This window comes from Phyllobates terribilis, unplaced genomic scaffold (genome assembly GCF_046119375.1).
Source record: "Phyllobates terribilis strain yellow unplaced genomic scaffold, ASM4611937v1 Scaffold_108__1_contigs__length_5656254, whole genome shotgun sequence".
Classification (NCBI taxonomy): domain Eukaryota; kingdom Metazoa; phylum Chordata; class Amphibia; order Anura; family Dendrobatidae; genus Phyllobates; species Phyllobates terribilis.
Window position 1 is genome coordinate 2822612 of NW_027362868.1, and position 20966 is coordinate 2843577.

Genomic DNA, 20966 nt, shown 5'->3' on the forward strand with positions numbered 1-20966 from the left:
GAGTTATGCAGATCTAAAACGCGTGGATTGCAGCAGCAGCAAGCCGAAAAGTGCAGGCATGTGAGGGATCTAGAGGTTGACAGCATGTCTTCTTAACGGGAGTCCAGGTGGCCATCTCCACAAATGGACTTTTCAGAATCCTTGGGTGGCACCGTAGTCGGAAACCAATTCTGGTTATCGCTTCTCGGCCTTTTGGCTAAGATCAAGTGTAGTATCTGTTCTTATCAGTTTAATATCTGATACGTCCCCTATCTGGGGACCATATATTAAATGGATTTTTAGAACAGGGAGATGGAAAAAGAGCTTGCTCTGTCCACTCCACGCATTGACCTGGTATTGCAGTATCTCCAGGACCGGTGCACCCCTTCTTTAATGCAGTTTCTAAAATCAGAAAGAATTGAATTCAATGCTTTTTGTTCATTTTGCTTGTTTGTCGGATTTTGGGATGGACTCTTTGGCTTTGCTTTTCTTCTCCTCATTGGATTTTTCATGTTAAAAGTTGCAGAAGCCAGATGACAAGCTCATTTTGGTTCAACTTCAGCAACTGTGCATTGCATTGCCATGTAATGTAATGTAATGCAATGCTATCTATCTAGCTCTCCCTCTATACTTCCTTTTGGATAAACAGACATATTAGGCAAGCATTTTGGAGCTTTCACCTAAATAACTACAGGTGGTGAGATAAGCTGCACAATATAATTGACCTTTCAGTATATTGTTGCACACACACCATCTATTTAGCAAATGCCCTTGTTATCAACAGCAGCCTTTTAAACTCACCTGAGCTAACAGGTATGTGAGCTGGTTACTCTGCTGCGCTTAAAATTTCTTTTTTGGTTTGCTACAATGCCTTTTCTGAAACGTTGTCTCCCTCTGCTGGAACACTGACTTCTTTCATTTAATGCCTGCAGACTATAAAAGAGAAACCAACCCAAAAAGTTTGGTTGATTAGTTTGTGGCATTCTTTTAAACTGTTGCTTATGGCGGTCTCTGTGAGCTTCTCAGTGACATTCAGCCATCCAGGTATCCCGCCTGCAGTAGACGGAATGTGGCAATGGAACGCTGGCTGCGCGTGTCATAATAGGCTCTGAGCCTTTATATACCTGCGCACAGCAGCAGCCACCTTCAGTCTGCTGCTGGACAGCCAGCAGCAGCAGCAGCAGCAGGAGAGGTAATTAATCAGCAACCCTCCTGCTAAGGGTAGACAGCTGCTCGTTCCACCCCCCCCCCCCGCCTTAATTGGTTCTCCTCCCTTCCAACGGTGTTGAGGCGGGTGGGAACAGCCGGGGGTTGAGGGTACTGTGCTAAAAGAGGTGGAGTTATGCAGATCTAAAACGCGTGGATTGCAGCAGCAGCAAGCCGAAAAGTGCAGGCATGTGAGGGATCTAGAGGTTGACAGCATGTCTTCTTAACGGGAGTCCAGGTGGCCATCTCCACAAATGGACTTTTCAGAATCCTTGGGTGGCACCGTAGTCGGAAACCAATTCTGGTTATCGCTTCTCGGCCTTTTGGCTAAGATCAAGTGTAGTATCTGTTCTTATCAGTTTAATATCTGATACGTCCCCTATCTGGGGACCATATATTAAATGGATTTTTAGAACAGGGAGATGGAAAAAGAGCTTGCTCTGTCCACTCCACGCATTGACCTGGTATTGCAGTATCTCCAGGACCGGTGCACCCCTTCTTTAATGCAGTTTCTAAAATCAGAAAGAATTGAATTCAATGCTTTTTGTTCATTTTGCTTGTTTGTCGGATTTTGGGATGAACTCTTTGGCTTTGCTTTTCTTCTCCTCATTGGATTTTTCATGTTAAAAGTTGCAGAAGCCAGATGACAAGCTCATTTTGGTTCAACTTCAGCAACTGTGCATTGCATTGCCATGTAATGTAATGTAATGCAATGCTATCTATCTAGCTCTCCCTCTATACTTCCTTTTGGATAAACAGACATATTAGGCAAGCATTTTGGAGCTTTCACCTAAATAACTACAGGTGGTGAGATAAGCTGCACAATATAATTGACCTTTCAGTATATTGTTGCACACACACCATCTATTTAGCAAATGCCCTTGTTATCAACAGCAGCCTTTTAAACTCACCTGAGCTAACAGGTATGTGAGCTGGTTACTCTGCTGCGCTTAAAATTTCTTTTTTGGTTTGCTACAATGCCTTTTCTGAAACGTTGTCTCCCTCTGCTGGAACACTGACTTCTTTCATTTAATGCCTGCAGACTATAAAAGAGAAACCAACCCAAAAAGTTTGGTTGATTAGTTTGTGGCATTCTTTTAAACTGTTGCTTATGGCGGTCTCTGTGAGCTTCTCAGTGACATTCAGCCATCCAGGTATCCCGCCTGCAGTAGACGGAATGTGGCAATGGAACGCTGGCTGCGCGTGTCATAATAGGCTCTGAGCCTTTATATACCTGCGCACAGCAGCAGCCACCTTCAGTCTGCTGCTGGACAGCCAGCAGCAGCAGCAGCAGGAGAGGTAATTAATCAGCAACCCTCCTGCTAAGGGTAGACAGCTGCTCGTTCCACCCCCCCCCCCGCCTTAATTGGTTCTCCTCCCTTCCAACGGTGTTGAGGCGGGTGGGAACAGCCGGGGGTTGAGGGTACTGTGCTAAAAGAGGTGGAGTTATGCAGATCTAAAACGCGTGGATTGCAGCAGCAGCAAGCCGAAAAGTGCAGGCATGTGAGGGATCTAGAGGTTGACAGCATGTCTTCTTAACGGGAGTCCAGGTGGCCATCTCCACAAATGGACTTTTCAGAATCCTTGGGTGGCACCGTAGTCGGAAACCAATTCTGGTTATCGCTTCTCGGCCTTTTGGCTAAGATCAAGTGTAGTATCTGTTCTTATCAGTTTAATATCTGATACGTCCCCTATCTGGGGACCATATATTAAATGGATTTTTAGAACAGGGAGATGGAAAAAGAGCTTGCTCTGTCCACTCCACGCATTGACCTGGTATTGCAGTATCTCCAGGACCGGTGCACCCCTTCTTTAATGCAGTTTCTAAAATCAGAAAGAATTGAATTCAATGCTTTTTGTTCATTTTGCTTGTTTGTCGGATTTTGGGATGGACTCTTTGGCTTTGCTTTTCTTCTCCTCATTGGATTTTTCATGTTAAAAGTTGCAGAAGCCAGATGACAAGCTCATTTTGGTTCAACTTCAGCAACTGTGCATTGCATTGCCATGTAATGTAATGTAATGCAATGCTATCTATCTAGCTCTCCCTCTATACTTCCTTTTGGATAAACAGACATATTAGGCAAGCATTTTGGAGCTTTCACCTAAATAACTACAGGTGGTGAGATAAGCTGCACAATATAATTGACCTTTCAGTATATTGTTGCACACACACCATCTATTTAGCAAATGCCCTTGTTATCAACAGCAGCCTTTTAAACTCACCTGAGCTAACAGGTATGTGAGCTGGTTACTCTGCTGCCCTTAAAATTTCTTTTTTGGTTTGCTACAATGCCTTTTCTGAAACGTTGTCTCCCTCTGCTGGAACACTGACTTCTTTCATTTAATGCCTGCAGACTATAAAAGAGAAACCAACCCAAAAAGTTTGGTTGATTAGTCTGTGGCATTCTTTTAAACTGTTGCTTATGGCGGTCTCTGTGAGCTTCTCAGTGACATTCAGCCATCCAGGTATCCCGCCTGCAGTAGACGGAATGTGGCAATGGAACGCTGGCTGCGCGTGTCATAATAGGCTCTGAGCCTTTATATACCTGCGCACAGCAGCAGCCACCTTCAGTCTGCTGCTGGACAGCCAGCAGCAGCAGCAGCAGCAGGAGAGGTAATTAATCAGCAACCCTCCTGCTAAGGGTAGACAGCTGCTCGTTCCACCCCCCCCCCCGCCTTAATTGGTTCTCCTCCCTTCCAACGGTGTTGAGGCGGGTGGGAACAGCCGGGGGTTGAGGGTACTGTGCTAAAAGAGGTGGAGTTATGCAGATCTAAAACGCGTGGATTGCAGCAGCAGCAAGCCGAAAAGTGCAGGCATGTGAGGGATCTAGAGGTTGACAGCATGTCTTCTTAACGGGAGTCCAGGTGGCCATCTCCACAAATGGACTTTTCAGAATCCTTGGGTGGCACCGTAGTCGGAAACCAATTCTGGTTATCGCTTCTCGGCCTTTTGGCTAAGATCAAGTGTAGTATCTGTTCTTATCAGTTTAATATCTGATACGTCCCCTATCTGGGGACCATATATTAAATGGATTTTTAGAACAGGGAGATGGAAAAAGAGCTTGCTCTGTCCACTCCACGCATTGACCTGGTATTGCAGTATCTCCAGGACCGGTGCACCCCTTCTTTAATGCAGTTTCTAAAATCAGAAAGAATTGAATTCAATGCTTTTTGTTCATTTTGCTTGTTTGTCGGATTTTGGGATGGACTCTTTGGCTTTGCTTTTCTTCTCCTCATTGGATTTTTCATGTTAAAAGTTGCAGAAGCCAGATGACAAGCTCATTTTGGTTCAACTTCAGCAACTGTGCATTGCATTGCCATGTAATGTAATGTAATGCAATGCTATCTATCTAGCTCTCCCTCTATACTTCCTTTTGGATAAACAGACATATTAGGCAAGCATTTTGGAGCTTTCACCTAAATAACTACAGGTGGTGAGATAAGCTGCACAATATAATTTACCTTTCAGTATATTGTTGCACACACACCATCTATTTAGCAAATGCCCTTGTTATCAACAGCAGCCTTTTAAACTCACCTGAGCTAACAGGTATGTGAGCTGGTTACTCTGCTGCGCTTAAAATTTATTTTTTGGTTTGCTACAATGCCTTTTCTGAAACGTTGTCTCCCTCTGCTGGAACACTGACTTCTTTCATTTAATGCCTGCAGACTATAAAAGAGAAACCAACCCAAAAAGTTTGGTTGATTAGTCTGTGGCATTCTTTTAAACTGTTGCTTATGGCGGTCTCTGTGAGCTTCTCAGTGACATTCAGCCATCCAGGTATCCCGCCTGCAGTAGACGGAATGTGGCAATGGAACGCTGGCTGCGCGTGTCATAATAGGCTCTGAGCCTTTATATACCTGCGCACAGCAGCAGCCACCTTCAGTCTGCTGCTGGACAGCCAGCAGCAGCAGCAGCAGGAGAGGTAATTAATCAGCAACCCTCCTGCTAAGGGTAGACAGCTGCTCGTTCCACCCCCCCCCCCCCGCCTTAATTGGTTCTCCTCCCTTCCAACGGTGTTGAGGCGGGTGGGAACAGCCGGGGGTTGAGGGTACTGTGCTAAAAGAGGTGGAGTTATGCAGATCTAAAACGCGTGGATTGCAGCAGCAGCAAGCCGAAAAGTGCAGGCATGTGAGGGATCTAGAGGTTGACAGCATGTCTTCTTAACGGGAGTCCAGGTGGCCATCTCCACAAATGGACTTTTCAGAATCCTTGGGTGGCACCGTAGTCGGAAACCAATTCTGGTTATCGCTTCTCGGCCTTTTGGCTAAGATCAAGTGTAGTATCTGTTCTTATAAGTTTAATATCTGATACGTCCCCTATCTGGGGACCATATATTAAATGGATTTTTAGAACAGGGAGAAGGAAAAAGAGCTTGCTCTGTCCACTCCACGCATTGACCTGGTATTGCAGTATCTCCAGGACCGGTGCACCCCTTCTTTAATGCAGTTTCTAAAATCAGAAAGAATTGAATTCAATGCTTTTTGTTCATTTTGCTTGTTTGTCGGATTTTGGGATGGACTCTTTGGCTTTGCTTTTCTTCTCCTCATTGGATTTTTCATGTTAAAAGTTGCAGAAGCCAGATGACAAGCTCATTTTGGTTCAACTTCAGCAACTGTGCATTGCATTGCCATGTAATGTAATGTAATGCAATGCTATCTATCTAGCTCTCCCTCTATACTTCCTTTTGGATAAACAGACATATTAGGCAAGCATTTTGGAGCTTTCACCTAAATAACTACAGGTGGTGAGATAAGCTGCACAATATAATTGACCTTTCAGTATATTGTTGCACACACACCATCTATTTAGCAAATGCCCTTGTTATCAACAGCAGCCTTTTAAACTCACCTGAGCTAACAGGTATGTGAGCTGGTTACTCTGCTGCGCTTAAAATTTCTTTTTTGGTTTGCTACAATGCCTTTTCTGAAACGTTGTCTCCCTCTGCTGGAACACTGACTTCTTTCATTTAATGCCTGCAGACTATAAAAGAGAAACCAACCCAAAAAGTTTGGTTGATTAGTCTGTGGCATTCTTTTAAACTGTTGCTTATGGCGGTCTCTGTGAGCTTCTCAGTGACATTCAGCCATCCAGGTATCCCGCCTGCAGTAGACGGAATGTGGCAATGGAACGCTGGCTGCGCGTGTCATAATAGGCTCTGAGCCTTTATATACCTGCGCACAGCAGCAGCCACCTTCAGTCTGCTGCTGGACAGCCAGCAGCAGCAGCAGCAGGAGAGGTAATTAATCAGCAACCCTCCTGCTAAGGGTAGACAGCTGCTCGTTCCACCCCCCCCCCCCCGCCTTAATTGGTTCTCCTCCCTTCCAACGGTGTTGAGGCGGGTGGGAACAGCCGGGGGTTGAGGGTACTGTGCTAAAAGAGGTGGAGTTATGCAGATCTAAAACGCGTGGATTGCAGCAGCAGCAAGCCGAAAAGTGCAGGCATGTGAGGGATCTAGAGGTTGACAGCATGTCTTCTTAACGGGAGTCCAGGTGGCCATCTCCACAAATGGACTTTTCAGAATCCTTGGGTGGCACCGTAGTCGGAAACCAATTCTGGTTATCGCTTCTCGGCCTTTTGGCTAAGATCAAGTGTAGTATCTGTTCTTATCAGTTTAATATCTGATTAGAGATGAGCGGTGTTCGACTAGAACTGTTCGCCAATCTCAAATTCGAGCTGTTTTGGGCGGTGTTCGAGTTGTTCCACGAACCCGAACGATTTGCAAAAAATTCGGCTGTTCGAGGTTATGTTCGATAACTGTTCGTGCACCAAAAGCGTGTCCTGCATGTCTGGCGCTATTTAGAGCACCAATCATGCAGGGATTGTCTGCCACTCACTGTAATGCCGCAGCCATGGTGGTTGTGGCATTACAGTGATTGCCCAAATCGATGGGAACAGTGCCAACAGTGAAACATGAAAAGCCGGCAATTCATCAGCGGCATACACCGGTACCCGACAATTTAGAACCGAAAGAATAGAGCTTCACACATAGATTAGATAGATATAAACATGTCAGTCACATATATATGAAGTACAGTGACAGTGTTGCTTACTGTACTTGTCATTTAGCGTAAAGGATTTATCAAAAAAAATAATAGTGTTTTCATGCACCGTCTCTTTAAAAAAGCCGGCCGGCAATTCAGCAGCGGTACCCGACAATTTAGAATAGAAAGAATAGAGAATCACACATAGATTAGATAGATAGAAACATGTCAGCCACATATATATGAAGTACAGTGACAGTGTTGCTTACTGTACTTGTCATTTAGCGTAAAGGATTTATCAAAAAAAATAATAGTGTTTTCATGCACCGTCTCTTTAAAAAAGCCGGCGGGCAATTCAGCAGCGGTACCCGACAATTTATAACAGACAGAATAGAGCTTCACACATAGATTAGATAGATAGAAACATGTCAGCCACATATATATGAAGTACAGTGACAGTGTTGCTTACTGTACTTGTCATTTAGTGTAAAGGATTTATCAAAAAAAATAATAGTGTTTTCATGCACCGTCTCTTTAAAAAAGCCGGCCGGCAATTCAGCAGCGGTACCCGACAATTTAGAATAGAAAGAATAGAGAATCACACATAGATTAGATAGATAGAAACATGTCAGCCACATATATATGAAGTACAGTGACAGTGTTGCTTACTGTACTTGTCATTTAGCGTAAAGGATTTATCAAAAAAAATAATAGTGTTTTCATGCACCGTCTCTTTAAAAAAGCCGGCGGGCAATTCAGCAGCGGTACCCGACAATTTATAACAGACAGAATAGAGCTTCACACATAGATTAGATAGATAGAAACATGTCAGTCACATATATATGAAGTACAGTGATAGTGTTGGTTACTGTACTTGTCATTTAGTATTAAAATAAAGGATTTATTATTAAGAAAATAGGCGTGGGGTTCCCCTTAATTTTAGGCTCTAGCGGAGGTTAAGCAGACGGCTGGGGCAGATGTTTGAAGCCTGGGAAGGGGGTAATACCCACGGAGCTTCCCAGGCTACTAATATCAGCCCCCAGCTGAATACATAGCCTTTACTAGCTATTAAAATGGGGGACCCCCCAAAAAAAATGACGTGGGGTCCCCCCTAATTTAATAGCTAGCAAAGGCTAGGCAGACAGCTGGGGGCTGATATTAATAGCCCAGGAAGGGAGCCATGAATATTGGCCCCCTCCCAGGCTAGAAACACCAGCCGTCAGCCGCCCCAGAAATGGCGCATTCATAGGATGCGCCAATTCTGGCACTTAGCCTCGCTCTTCCACGCTGCCCTGGTGCGGTGGCAGGGGGTAATAGGGTTGGGGTTGATGTCAGCTTATAATGCCAGCTGACATCAAGCCCAGGTTAGTAATGGAGAGGCGTCTATAAGACACCCCCATTACTAACCCCATAGTCAAAGTTAAAAAAAACACAAACACCCAGAATAAAGTCCTTTAATTGAAATAAAGACACAATCCTTTATTGTTCTAAATTAAACCATACTTACCGTCACGCCCATTCCAGCTGAAGCCAACGATCTCCTGCAATAAAAGAAAAATAATAAAGCAACCTCATCCTTACCTTTCCATGGTTCCCACGACAGCTTCAGCTCTGCTACATCGAGATGACAGGCTGGACCGCAGCAGAACGCTGCCATCCAGCCTGTCATCCCGCAGACACTGAGAAGCGCAGGCTTGCTTGCGCTGCTCAGCGTCTCTCTGTGACGACATCCAGATGAGCCGAGTTCATGTCCAATGAACTCGGCTCACCTCATGCACGTCACTGACAGCGTGGGAAAATTCTCACGCTGAAGCGGTGAGTGCAGGAAAATTTTCCCACGCTGTCAGTGACGTGCATAAGGTGAGCTCATGTCCAATGAACTCAGCTCACCTCCTGCACGTCACTGACAGCGTGGGAGAATTCTCCTGCACTCAGCGCTTCAGTGTGAGAATTCTCCCACGCTGAAGCGCTGAGTGCAGGAGAATTTTCCCACGCTGTCAGTGACGTGCATGAGGTGAGCCGAGTTCATTGGACATTAACTCGGCTCATCTGGATGCCCTCACAGAGAGACACTGTGGAGCGCAAGCAAGCCTGCGCTTCTCAGTGTCTGCGGGATGACAGGCTGGATGGCAGCGTTCTGCTGCGGTCCAGCCTGTCATCTCGATGTAGCAGAGCTGAAGCTGTCATGGGAACTATGGAAAGGTAAGGATGATGTTGCTTTATTATTTTTCTTTTATTTCAGGAGATCGTTGGCTTCAGCTGGAATGGGTGTGATGGTAAGTATGGTTTAATTTAGAACAATAAAGAATTGTGTCTTTATTTAAATTAAAGGACTTTTTTCTGGGTGTTGTGTTTTTTTTAAATACTTTACTAGAAATTCATGGTGGTCATGTCTAATATTGGCGTGACCCCATGAATTTCGGGCTTAGGGCCAGCTGATAATGCCAAGCTGGCCCTAACCCCTTTATTACCCAGTGAGCCACCGCATCAGGGCCCTGGATGAGTTGGGTACAGCGCCAGAAGATGGCGCTTCTATGAACGCGCCATTTTCCGGGATGGCTGCGGACTGCAATTTGCAGCGGGGGTGGCCCAGAAAGCTTGGGCCTCCCTGCGCTGCGGATTCCAGCCCCCAGCTGCCTAGTTGTACCTGGCTGGACACAAAAACAGGGCGAAGCCCCACGTCAATTTTCTTTAAATTATTTCATGAAATAATTAAGAAAAAAAGGGCTTCCCTATATTGTTGTGTCCGGCCAGGTACAAATAGGCAGCTGGTGGTTGGGGGCAGCCCGTTCCTGCCTGCTGTACCTGGCTGGACACAAATATAGTGCGAAGCCCCACGTCAATTTTTTTAAAGTTATTTCATGAATTTCCTGAAATAATTTAAAAAAATTTAAGTGGGGCTTCGCACTATATTTGTGTCCAGCCAGGTACAGCAGGCAGGAACGGGCTGCCCCCATCCACCAGCTGCCTATTTGTACCTGGCCGGACACAACAATATAGGGAAGCCCTTTTTTTCTTAATTATTTCATGAATTTCATGAAATAATTAAAAAAAAAAGTACGTGGGGCTTCGCCCTATTTTTGTGTCCAGCCAGGTACAACTAGGCAGCTGGGGGCTGGAATCTGCAGCGCAGGGAGGCCCAAGCTTTCTGGGCCCCCCCCCGCTACAAATTGCAGTCCGCAGCCACCCCGGAAAATGGCGCTTTCATAGAAGCGCCATCTTCTGGCGCTGTGCCCAACTCATCCAGGGCCCTGGTGCGGTGGCTCACTGGGTAATAAAGGGGTTAGGGCCAGCTTGGTATTATCAGCTGGCCCCAAGCCCAAAATTCATGGGGTCACGCCAGTATTAGACATGACCGCCATGAATTTCTAGTAAAGTATTTAAAAAAAACACAACACCCAGAATAAAGTCCTTTAATTGAAATAAAGACACAATTCTTTATTGTTCTAAATTAAACCATACTTACCATCACACCCATTCCAGCTGAAGCCAACGATCTCCTGCAATAAAAGAAAAATAATAAACCAACCTCATCCTTACCTTTCCATGGTTCCCACGACAGCTTCAGCTCTGCTACATCGAGATGACTGGCTGGACCGCAGCAGAACGCTGCCATCCAGTCTGTCATCCCGCAGACACTGAGAAGCGCAGGCATGCTTGCGCTCCTCACTGTCTCGCTGTGACGGCATCCAGATGAGCCGAGGTCATGTCCAATGAACTCGGCTCACCTCATGCACGTCACTGACAGCGTGGGAAAATTCTCACGCTGAAGTGCTGAGTGCAGGAGAATTCTCCCACGCTGTCAGTGATGTGCATGAGGTGAGCTCATGTCCAATGAACTCAGCTCACCTCCTGCACGTCACTGACAGCGTGGGAAAATTCTCCTGCAATCAGCGCTTCAGCGTGAGAATTTTCCCACGCTGTCAGTGACGTGCATGAGGTGAGCCGAGTTAATTGGACATGAACTCGGCTCTTCTGGATGTCGTCACAGAGAGACGCTGAGCAGCGCAAGCAAGCCTGCGCTTCTCAGTGTCTGCGGGATGACAGGCTGGATGGCAGCGTTCTGCTGCGGTCCAGCCTGTCATCTCGATGTAGCAGAGCTGAAGCTGTCGTGGGAACCATGGAAACGTAAGGATGAGGTTGCTTTATTATTTTTCTTTTATTGCAGGAGATCGTTGGCTTCAGCTGGAATGGGCGTGATGGTAAGTATGGTTTAATTTAGAACAATAAAGGATTGTGTCTTTATTTCAATTAAAGGACTTTATTCTGGGTGTTTGTGTTTTTTTTAACTTTGACTATGGGGTTAGTAATGGCGGTGTCTTATAGACGCCTCTACATTACTAACCTGGGCTTGATGTCAGCTGGCATTATAAGCTGACATCAACCCCAACCCTATTACCCCCTGCCACCGCACCAGGGCAGCGTGGAAGAGCGAGGCTAAGTGCCAGAATTGGCGCATCCTATGAATGCGCCATTTCTGGGGCGGCTGACGGCTGGTGTTTCTAGCCTGGGAGGGGGCCAATATTCATGGCTCCCTTCCTGGGCTATTAATATCAGCCCCCAGCTGTCTGCCTAGCCTTTGCTAGCTATTAAATTAGGGGGGACCCCACGTCATTTTTTTTGGGGGGTCCCCCATTTTAATAGCTAGTAAAGGCTATGTATTCAGCTGGGGGCTGATATTAGTAGCCTGGGAAGCTCCGTGGGTATTACCCCCTTCCCAGGCTTCAAACATCTGCCCCAGCCGTCTGCTTAACCTCCGCTAGAGCCTAAAATTAAGGGGAACCCCACGCCAATTTTTTTAATAATAAATCCTTTATTTTAATACTAAATGACAAGTACAGTAACCAACACTATCACTGTACTTCATATATATGTGACTGACATGTTTCTATCTATCTAATCTATGTGTGAAGCTCTATTCTGTCTGTTATAAATTGTCGGGTACCGCTGCTGAATTGCCGGCCGGCTTTTTTAAAGAGACAGTGCATGAAAACACTATTATTTTTTTAAATAAATCCTTTACACTAAATGACAAGTACAGTAAGCAACACTATCACTGTACTTATTATATATGTGACTGACATGTTTCTATCTATCTAATCTATGTGTGAAGCTCTATTCTTTCTGTTCTAAATTGTCGGGTACAGATGCTGAATTGCCGGCCGGCTTTTTTAAAGAGACGGTGCATGAAAACACTAATATTTTTTTTAATAAATCCTTTACACTAAATGACAAGTGCAGTAACCAACACTGTCACTGTGCTTCTTATATGTGTGACTGACATGTTTCTATCTGTCTAATCTATGTGTGATGCTCTATTCCTTCTTGTCTAAATTGTCGGGTACCGGTGTATGCCGCTGCTGAATTTGCCGGCCGGCTTTTTTAAAGAGAGTGTCTTCTGAGCAGTTTGTCAGCTTTTGGACACCTTTGCAGGTGTTTTCTATGTGTTTCTATGTGTTTTTGTTTGCCTGCCATTGGTTTTAACTGTGTTCGACGGTGTTCTAAGGTGTTCGACGAACAGTTCGACGAACAGTTCCTCGAACATCCCGGTGTTCGACGAACCGAACCGAACCCGAACACTTCGGGGGTGGCTCAACACTATATCTGATACGTCCCCTATCTGGGGACCATATATTAAATGGATTTTTAGAACAGGGAGATGGAAAAAGAGCTTGCTCTGTCCACTCCACGCATTGACCTGGTATTGCAGTATCTCCAGGACCGGTGCACCCCTTCTTTAATGCAGTTTCTAAAATCAGAAAGAATTGAATTCAATGCTTTTTGTTCATTTTGCTTGTTTGTCGGATTTTGGGATGGACTCTTTGGCTTTGCTTTTCTTCTCCTCATTGGATTTTTCATGTTAAAAGTTGCAGAAGCCAGATGACAAGCTCATTTTGGTTCAACTTCAGCAACTGTGCATTGCATTGCCATGTAATGTAATGTAATGCAATGCTATCTATCTAGCTCTCCCTCTATACTTCCTTTTGGATAAACAGACATATTAGGCAAGCATTTTGGAGCTTTCACCTAAATAACTACAGGTGGTGAGATAAGCTGCACAATATAATTGACCTTTCAGTATATTGTTGCACACACACCATCTATTTAGCAAATGCCCTTGTTATCAACAGCAGCCTTTTAAACTCACCTGAGCTAACAGGTATGTGAGCTGGTTACTCTGCTGCGCTTAAAATTTCTTTTTTGGTTTGCTACAATGCCTTTTCTGAAACGTTGTCTCCCTCTGCTGGAACACTGACTTCTTTCATTTAATGCCTGCAGACTATAAAAGAGAAACCAACCCAAAAAGTTTGGTTGATTAGTCTGTGGCATTCTTTTAAACTGTTGCTTATGGCGGTCTCTGTGAGCTTCTCAGTGACATTCAGCCATCCAGGTATCCCGCCTGCAGTAGACGGAATGTGGCAATGGAACGCTGGCTGCGCGTGTCATAATAGGCTCTGAGCCTTTATATACCTGCGCACAGCAGCAGCCACCTTCAGTCTGCTGCTGGACAGCCAGCAGCAGCAGCAGGAGAGGTAATTAATCAGCAACCCTCCTGCTAAGGGTAGACAGCTGCTCGTTCCACCCCCCCCCCGCCTTAATTGGTTCTCCTCCCTTCCGACGGTGTTGAGGCGGGTGGGAACAGCCGGGGGTTGAGGGTACTGTGCTAAAAGAGGTGGAGTTATGCAGATCTAAAACGCGTGGATTGCAGCAGCAGCAAGCCGAAAAGTGCAGGCATGTGAGGGATCTAGAGGTTGACAGCATGTCTTCTTAACGGGAGTCCAGGTGGCCATCTCCACAAATGGACTTTTCAGAATCCTTGGGTGGCACCGTAGTCGGAAACCAATTCTGGTTATCGCTTCTCGGCCTTTTGGCTAAGATCAAGTGTAGTATCTTTCGAAAAGGCGGTTTTGGATGTTGGCCGCCCTAGTAGATTGATACATTATGCACACTGGGGTTTAGGTGCTTGTTAGTACGCCAGGTGGCTAATATAGTCATCTGGTGGAAAGCATGGCCCCCCAGGACCGACGCCATTGGGCCGGGGAAGATCGAAAGCCCGAAGTGTGAAGTGCCCCAGGAGTGGTGACCCTGGGGTGCCTTAACTCACTTGGATTGGGAACCCCACTTGAGTTTATGGCACATTTGCACAAGCACTTCAAATTTTCTTTCTTTGCACACACCCTTATTCCGGGCCTTCTGGTCTTAGGATGGGGAATTTTTCAATTCCCGGTCGAAGGTCCGGGCAGTATTATACTGTGAAACCTTCACTATTTATTTAATTTCTTTGTCACTGTGTGTCCACTTATTCACGTGTGTCACGTCCTACTAGGATTTTGTCGGGATGCGGTTCCCTTACGGGTTCCTCTCTTGGCAGGTCTAGGGGGGGAGTGTGTGGCCATCAGGTTCCGCTCCCCCCTGAACCCCCCTGGCTCTCCTCTTTCGGAAGGAGAGCGTTGTTGGCTCCCCTCTTCCGGGAGGGGAGCACAGTCTTTGGCTCCCAGTGCCTTGCTCGGGTGAGAACTCGGGCAGGTGCTGGGGGTAAGATTGGGTCGCCTCTGGCTTCGGCTGGAGGTGGCTTTTTGTCCCTGTTCCTCGCTGTGGCCTTTTGGCTCGGAGGGACGGGGAATGGTTTGGGGGACCCTTCTCCTTTTGGAGAGGGTTTCAAGAAGACCAGCATCCTAGTGCACTTTTTTTGTGGCATTTGTCACTTTTTTAAGCGCACTCGGGTTTTGTACACGAATTCGGGCTTTCGATAAAAAAAAAAAAATCTGTTCTTATCAGTTTAATATCTGATACGTCCCCTATCTGGGGACCATATATTAAATGGATTTTTAGAACAGGGAGATGGAAAAAGAGCTTGCTTTGTCCACTCCACGCATTGACCTGGTATTGCAGTATCTCCAGGACCGGTGCACCCCTTCTTTAATGCAGTTTCTAAAATCAGAAAGAATTGAATTCAATGCTTTTTGTTCATTTTGCTTGTTTGTCGGATTTTGGGATGGACTCTTTGGCTTTGCTTTTCTTCTCCTCATTGGATTTTTCATGTTAAAAGTTGCAGAAGCCAGATGACAAGCTCATTTTGGTTCAACTTCAGCAACTGTGCATTGCATTGCCATGTAATGTAATGTAATGCAATGCTATCTATCTAGCTCTCCCTCTATACTTCCTTTTGGATAAACAGACATATTAGGCAAGCATTTTGGAGCTTTCACCTAAATAACTACAGGTGGTGAGATAAGCTGCACAATATAATTGACCTTTCAGTATATTGTTGCACACACACCATCTATTTAGCAAATGCCCTTGTTATCAACAGCAGCCTTTTAAACTCACCTGAGCTAACAGGTATGTGAGCTGGTTACTCTGCTGCGCTTAAAATTTCTTTTTTGGTTTGCTACAATGCCTTTTCTGAAACGTTGTCTCCCTCTGCTGGAACACTGACTTCTTTCATTTAATGCCTGCAGACTATAAAAGAGAAACCAACCCAAAAAGTTTGGTTGATTAGTCTGTGGCATTCTTTTAAACTGTTGCTTATGGCGGTCTCTGTGAGCTTCTCAGTGACATTCAGCCATCCAGGTATCCCGCCTGCAGTAGACGGAATGTGGCAATGGAACGCTGGCTGCGCGTGTCATAATAGGCTCTGAGCCTTTATATACCTGCGCACAGCAGCAGCCACCTTCAGTCTGCTGCTGGACAGCCAGCAGCAGCAGCAGGAGAGGTAATTAATCAGCAACCCTCCTGCTAAGGGTAGACAGCTGCTCGTTCCACCCCCCCCCCCGCCTTAATTGGTTCTCCTCCCTTCCAACGGTGTTGAGGCGGGTGGGAACAGCCGGGGGTTGAGGGTACTGTGCTAAAAGAGGTGGAGTTATGCAGATCTAAAACGCGTGGATTGCAGCAGCAGCAAGCCGAAAAGTGCAGGCATGTGAGGGATCTAGAGGTTGACAGCATGTCTTCTTAACGGGAGTCCAGGTGGCCATCTCCACAAATGGACTTTTCAGAATCCTTGGGTGGCACCGTAGTCGGAAACCAATTCTGGTTATCGCTTCTCGGCCTTTTGGCTAAGATCAAGTGTAGTATCTGTTCTTTTAAGAACACAAGAGCTACGATCTACACTTGATGAGAGCGATCGAACTCGGAAGGAGAAGAGCTTCGGAGCCCAGCTGACATCAGAGAACGAAGGCGGATATCGGTGGGAGGAAGAAGTTCTAAAGAATCCAGAAGAAGACGAAGACTCGGAGAAGAATCGGGCTGTCCTGTGGAATCTTCGAGGAAGAAAATCATCGAGACAAAGACCTTTCGGGGAATTTGTCCAGAACACGACGGGAGAAGAATCTGCATAGCTCCACCCATTCCGGGAAGAGTTCCAGATCCAGCTCCAAGAAGTAACTGCAGGAGGAAAGCCATGGCAAGCGCTGCGAGGAAGGCCGAAAAGAAGAGCCTGGAGCTGGGGACAGCCAGGAGGGCCCAGCCAGGAGCCGATTCTGACCCCAAGGACTCTGCCTCCACGACTGGCCAGCAGAAGGGACCCCAGAAGCCCCGCCACGAAGCTCCAGCCCTGGAGCCATGGATGCGGCAGACGGTGGCCCTGAAGCTGAAGGAAGTGGATGGGAGGGTGCCGGACATGTCCTCGGACGTGTTCTGCCAGAAGATGCTGCTGGATCGAGGCTTCTCCAGGTCGGACACCCTCAGCATCCAGACCTTCTTGACGGGGATCTTCTTCGTCACCTTCGCCACTGTGAACACCTGCAGGAGGTTCTGGGAAATGGTAAGCGCAAAAGGACCGGATAATTCTTTCTCTGCCTTTACAGGTAGCTGCCCTATCCAGAGGGATGAAAGGAGGATCACGGTCTCCATGCGCAACCCGCACACCCCAGGCCAAGACATCTGTACCTTCCTGAGACGCTTCTGTTTGGTTGTGAAGGAACCCTCTCACATCCTGAATGGACTCGGCTTCTGGACAGGTAAGTGGTCGGTGACCGTTAGACTTCACAGGGACCTGGCGTACTCAGACGGACTTCGGCACCTGCCCCCGACATTCTCCCTGGGCAACTCCTACGGCCTCATCTATTACCCGGACATGCCGCGGAACTGCAGGAGATGCGGCAAGAACGGCCACGAGATGAAGGACTGCAAGGAGGATGCCTGCAGGATTTGTCGAGTGACGGGACACAGCTCGAAGGACTGCCCGAAGAAGACGTCCTGCAACCTGTGTGGGCTGGCGGCTCATCTGTACAAGGATTGCCCCAGGCGTGAGAGATCCTGGGCATCGGTGGTTGCGACGACCCCAGCTACGGAGGACAAGGCCCCGACGACCAGGCCTGTGAAGGTCAAGGACGCGACGACCAAGGCCACAGCGGCCAAGGCCGAGACGACCAAGGCCAAAGCGGTCAAGGAGTCGGTGGCCAAAGCCCCAGCGACGGTCCCAGCAGCTCCGAAGCAGAAGAAAAAGTCAAAGGAGGGTAAGAGTTCTGTCACCCCTCTCTCGATCCCTCCCCCTGCCACCCCCGTCCAATCCCCCCCCACCCCGGCCACCCCTGCTGAGGATTCCACTTCCTCTTCCTCCTTCCCCTACTCCTCAGCAGGTGTCCTTTCCCCTGCCCCGGCAGCCACTCTCCCTCCCCAGACCATGGTAGCGGTGGAATTAACCTTTCCTCCACCCGCCGCTATCTATTCCGAGGAGGATTTTCCCCTTCTTGTCTCCCCAGTTCCAACCCGGGGAAAGAGGAAGGTGGAGGACAGCCCTGCTACTGAATCCTCCAAAAAGAAGATTCTGGATTTCGTAGGCGAAAAGGAGGATACCCTCCCTGAGCCAGAAGAGATGGAGCACATGGTTGAGACCCTGGTGGCCGAGCCAGAAGAGGAGGAACTGGTGGTCGCCGAGATTGAGGCCGCGCTGCTTGACCAGATGGAGGAAGAGGGCCTGCTGGTGATCCCGTCACCAGCAGTCAACACCGACGAGGGACCACCCGACCGGAGTGGTAACTAAGGTGTATTGCCTGCGCTAACTTTTTCTTTTTTCCCTACATGATGGCTAATATTAACTTATTTTCCATTAATGTCAGGAGCATCAAGGACAAGTTCAGACGTCAGACTATTTATGCCTTCCTTACTTCCCAGTTGTGTGATGTTTATATGTTGCAGGAATGTTCCCTTCCCTCCTCTAGGTCCTTCAAACATCTGGCCAGGGAGTGGTCCCACGGTCCATCCTACTGGTCCGGTGGGGGTGACTGCAAGTCTGCGGGGGTCGCAATTCTGATCAGGGGGGGCGCATTCACGCTTGAGTCCGTCCAGGAGCTCATCTGCGGCAGGGCTCTTGTTGTAGATGGCAACTGGGCGGGGGAACCTGTCAGGTTCATCAACGTGTATGCGTCCCCACTGAAGAATGAGCGTTTGGAGCTTTTCCAGACCCTGCGGCTTCAGCTTGCCACCACCAGGACCTTAGTGATGGCCGGGGATTTCAACTGCCCCATCGAGGAGGACGGTCGTAGTTCTGGCACATCTGCCAAGTTGGACATCACGTCCAAGCTGCTCATCGAGATGGTAACCGAGGCCTCTCTTCAGGACGTGGTGGGCTCCATGGGGAGAGGCTCCACGAACTATTCGTGGAGCCGACCCGATGGCTCACTCCGCTCCAGGATTGACTTTGTGTTCACCTCTCGGGCAGTCAGGCAGAGTAGGCACTCGATGGTCTCCTGCTTCTTCTCCGACCACAGAGCCATTCACTTACAAGGTGTCCTCGGCGACGGTTTTCCGTCCGGCCCCGGCTCCTGGAAGCTGAATTGTGCTCTGCTGGCTCAGGATGAAGTCGTGGAGGAGCTGAGAGCAGCCTACGCAATGTGGCAGTCCTACAAGGGTAGCTTCCAAACAGTCTCTGATTGGTGGGAATATGTTAAACTTGAGTTTCGCTGTTTCTTTCAGGCCAAGGGTCGACAACAGGAGTGTGAGAAGAGGAGGGACTTCAGAGGGCTGCAGCGCGAGCTGCGGTCGCTGCAGGACCTTCTTCACTGCGGCTGGGACGTGAGGGAGGAGCTGGAGGAGACCAAGAAGAGCCTGAAAAGGCACTTTGAGGAGGAGTCCAAGCGAATCATCTTCCGTTCCAAAGTGGAGAATCTGGAGAAGGGTGAGAAATGTAACTCATTCTTTTTCAGGAAACTTCATGCCGGTCACACGCCCCTGAACGAGCTGCGAGACGAGAGCGGAAACATGCGACGTGGGAAGGAGGACGTGATGAGGGTCGTCAGCGACTTCTACAGCGAACTCTACTCCCACAAGACTACCGACCCCGACGCTGCTGATAAGTTCCTGTCAGGTATCACTAACCATCTTGATCCTGCAGGCACGGCAGCCTTGGACAAACCTCTGATGGTGGGCGAATTGCTCTCTGCCGCTAAATCCTTTAGGACCGGCAGGACCCCGGGCAGTGATGGTCTTCCAGCGGAGCTCTATGTAGCGCTGGGAGACCTCATCTGTCCGGACCTGTTGGACCTGTACGAGGAGATGGTGGTGGAGGGTAGAATGCCTCCATCTTTGAGGGAAGGAATGGTCACGATCCTGTACAAGCGGAAGGGAGAGAGGTGCGACCTGAGGAATTGGCGTCCCATCACTCTGCTCAACGTGGACTACAAGATCCTGGCCAAGACGATGGCGACACGACTTAAGACGGTCATCGGACGGATCATCCACCCGGACCAGACCTGCGGCATCCCTGGACGTCGCATCGCAGACAGCCTCGCTCTCGTGCGGGACACGGTCGAGTACATCAAGGTCCGCCGCGCACACGCGGCCCTGGTCTCCTTGGATCAGGAGAAGGCCTTCGACCGGGTTTCCCACGAGTTCATGGGCCGAGCTCTGCACCGGTTAGGTTTGGGTAACATGTTTTGTTCGTATGTCCGTCTGATGTATTTTGATATCCACAGCTCGGTGTTGGTGAACGGCTGGAAGACTGACCCCTTCCCTGTCCTCTCTGGGGTCAGACAAGGCTGCCCTCTATCACCTCTTCTTTTTGTTTGTGTTATAGAACTCTTCGCAGAGGCTATCCGGCAGAATGGAGAGATCAGAGGGATCACCGCACCGGGTCCGGGACGACACGAGGTCAAGTGCTCGCTCTACATGGACGACGTCACCGTCTTCTGCGCTGATCGTGGTTCAGTCGACGCCCTCGTCCAGACGTGTGAGAGGTTCGGCCGGGCTTCAGGGGCCAAAGTCAACTGCAGGAAGTCGGAAGCCATGCTCTTCGGGGATTGGCAGCCGGCCTCCTCCGCCCCCTTCCCCTTCAACATTCAACCGGATTTCCTCAAGGTGCTGGGAGTCTGGTTCGGGAAGGAAGGAGCGGCCCTCAAGTCCTGGCAAGAACGCTTGGCCAAGGTGAAGCAACGGATCGGACTCTGGAGCCTCAGACACCTCACTTGTGAGGGTAAGGCACTCGTCCTGCGTAATGAGGTCCTGCCCGTCTTGCAGTACACGGCGCAGGCCTGGCCCCCACACGTCACTGTGTGCAGGGCCATTACTAGGACAGTGTTTCACTTTGTCTGGGGATCCAAGATGGACAGAGTCAGGCGGGCCGTCATGTACAAGGAGCCTCGCAAGGGTGGGAAGGGCGTTCCAGATATCCCCACCCTCCTGCGATCCTCTTTTGTGTGTGATTGTGTCCGCCGGACTTTGCAAGTCAAGAATGGCTCCGCGGGCAGGTCCATGTCTCGCTTCTTCCTGCTTCCTCTTTGGAGGCGACTCGGCTGGGACAAGTGGGACAGCTCCTTCCCCTACAACTGGACGACGCCATGGTTCTACGGAGACGTCGT

General features: G+C 48.3%; 7 non-coding genes and 3 pseudogenes across 7 annotated transcripts; all 10 read left to right on the forward strand.

Annotated features, from left to right (window-relative positions):
- Positions 1-176: 176 nt before the first annotated feature.
- On the forward strand, positions 177-367 carry LOC141199838 (U2 spliceosomal RNA). The gene has a single exon (XR_012271580.1). It is a non-coding gene; the product is annotated as a U2 spliceosomal RNA (small nuclear RNA).
- A 1125-nt stretch (positions 368-1492) lies between these two features.
- Positions 1493-1683, forward strand: LOC141199839 (U2 spliceosomal RNA). Its single transcript, XR_012271581.1, has one exon. It is a non-coding gene; the product is annotated as a U2 spliceosomal RNA (small nuclear RNA).
- A 1121-nt stretch (positions 1684-2804) lies between these two features.
- LOC141199840 (U2 spliceosomal RNA) lies at positions 2805-2995 on the forward strand. The gene has a single exon (XR_012271582.1). It is a non-coding gene; the product is annotated as a U2 spliceosomal RNA (small nuclear RNA).
- A 1124-nt stretch (positions 2996-4119) lies between these two features.
- On the forward strand, positions 4120-4310 carry LOC141199841 (U2 spliceosomal RNA). The gene has a single exon (XR_012271583.1). It is a non-coding gene; the product is annotated as a U2 spliceosomal RNA (small nuclear RNA).
- Positions 4311-5433: 1123 nt separating this feature from the next.
- Positions 5434-5624, forward strand: LOC141200737 (U2 spliceosomal RNA). The gene has a single exon (XR_012272449.1). It is a non-coding gene; the product is annotated as a U2 spliceosomal RNA (small nuclear RNA).
- A 1123-nt stretch (positions 5625-6747) lies between these two features.
- LOC141200959 (U2 spliceosomal RNA) lies at positions 6748-6934 on the forward strand. The gene has a single exon (XR_012272628.1). It is a non-coding gene; the product is annotated as a U2 spliceosomal RNA (small nuclear RNA).
- Positions 6935-12745: 5811 nt separating this feature from the next.
- Positions 12746-12905, forward strand: LOC141200961 (U2 spliceosomal RNA; annotated as a pseudogene).
- Positions 12906-14022: 1117 nt separating this feature from the next.
- LOC141201066 (U2 spliceosomal RNA) lies at positions 14023-14114 on the forward strand (annotated as a pseudogene).
- A 789-nt stretch (positions 14115-14903) lies between these two features.
- On the forward strand, positions 14904-15088 carry LOC141200903 (U2 spliceosomal RNA). The gene has a single exon (XR_012272595.1). It is a non-coding gene; the product is annotated as a U2 spliceosomal RNA (small nuclear RNA).
- Positions 15089-16206: 1118 nt separating this feature from the next.
- Positions 16207-16286, forward strand: LOC141200969 (U2 spliceosomal RNA; annotated as a pseudogene).
- The last annotated feature ends 4680 nt before the right edge of the window (positions 16287-20966 follow it).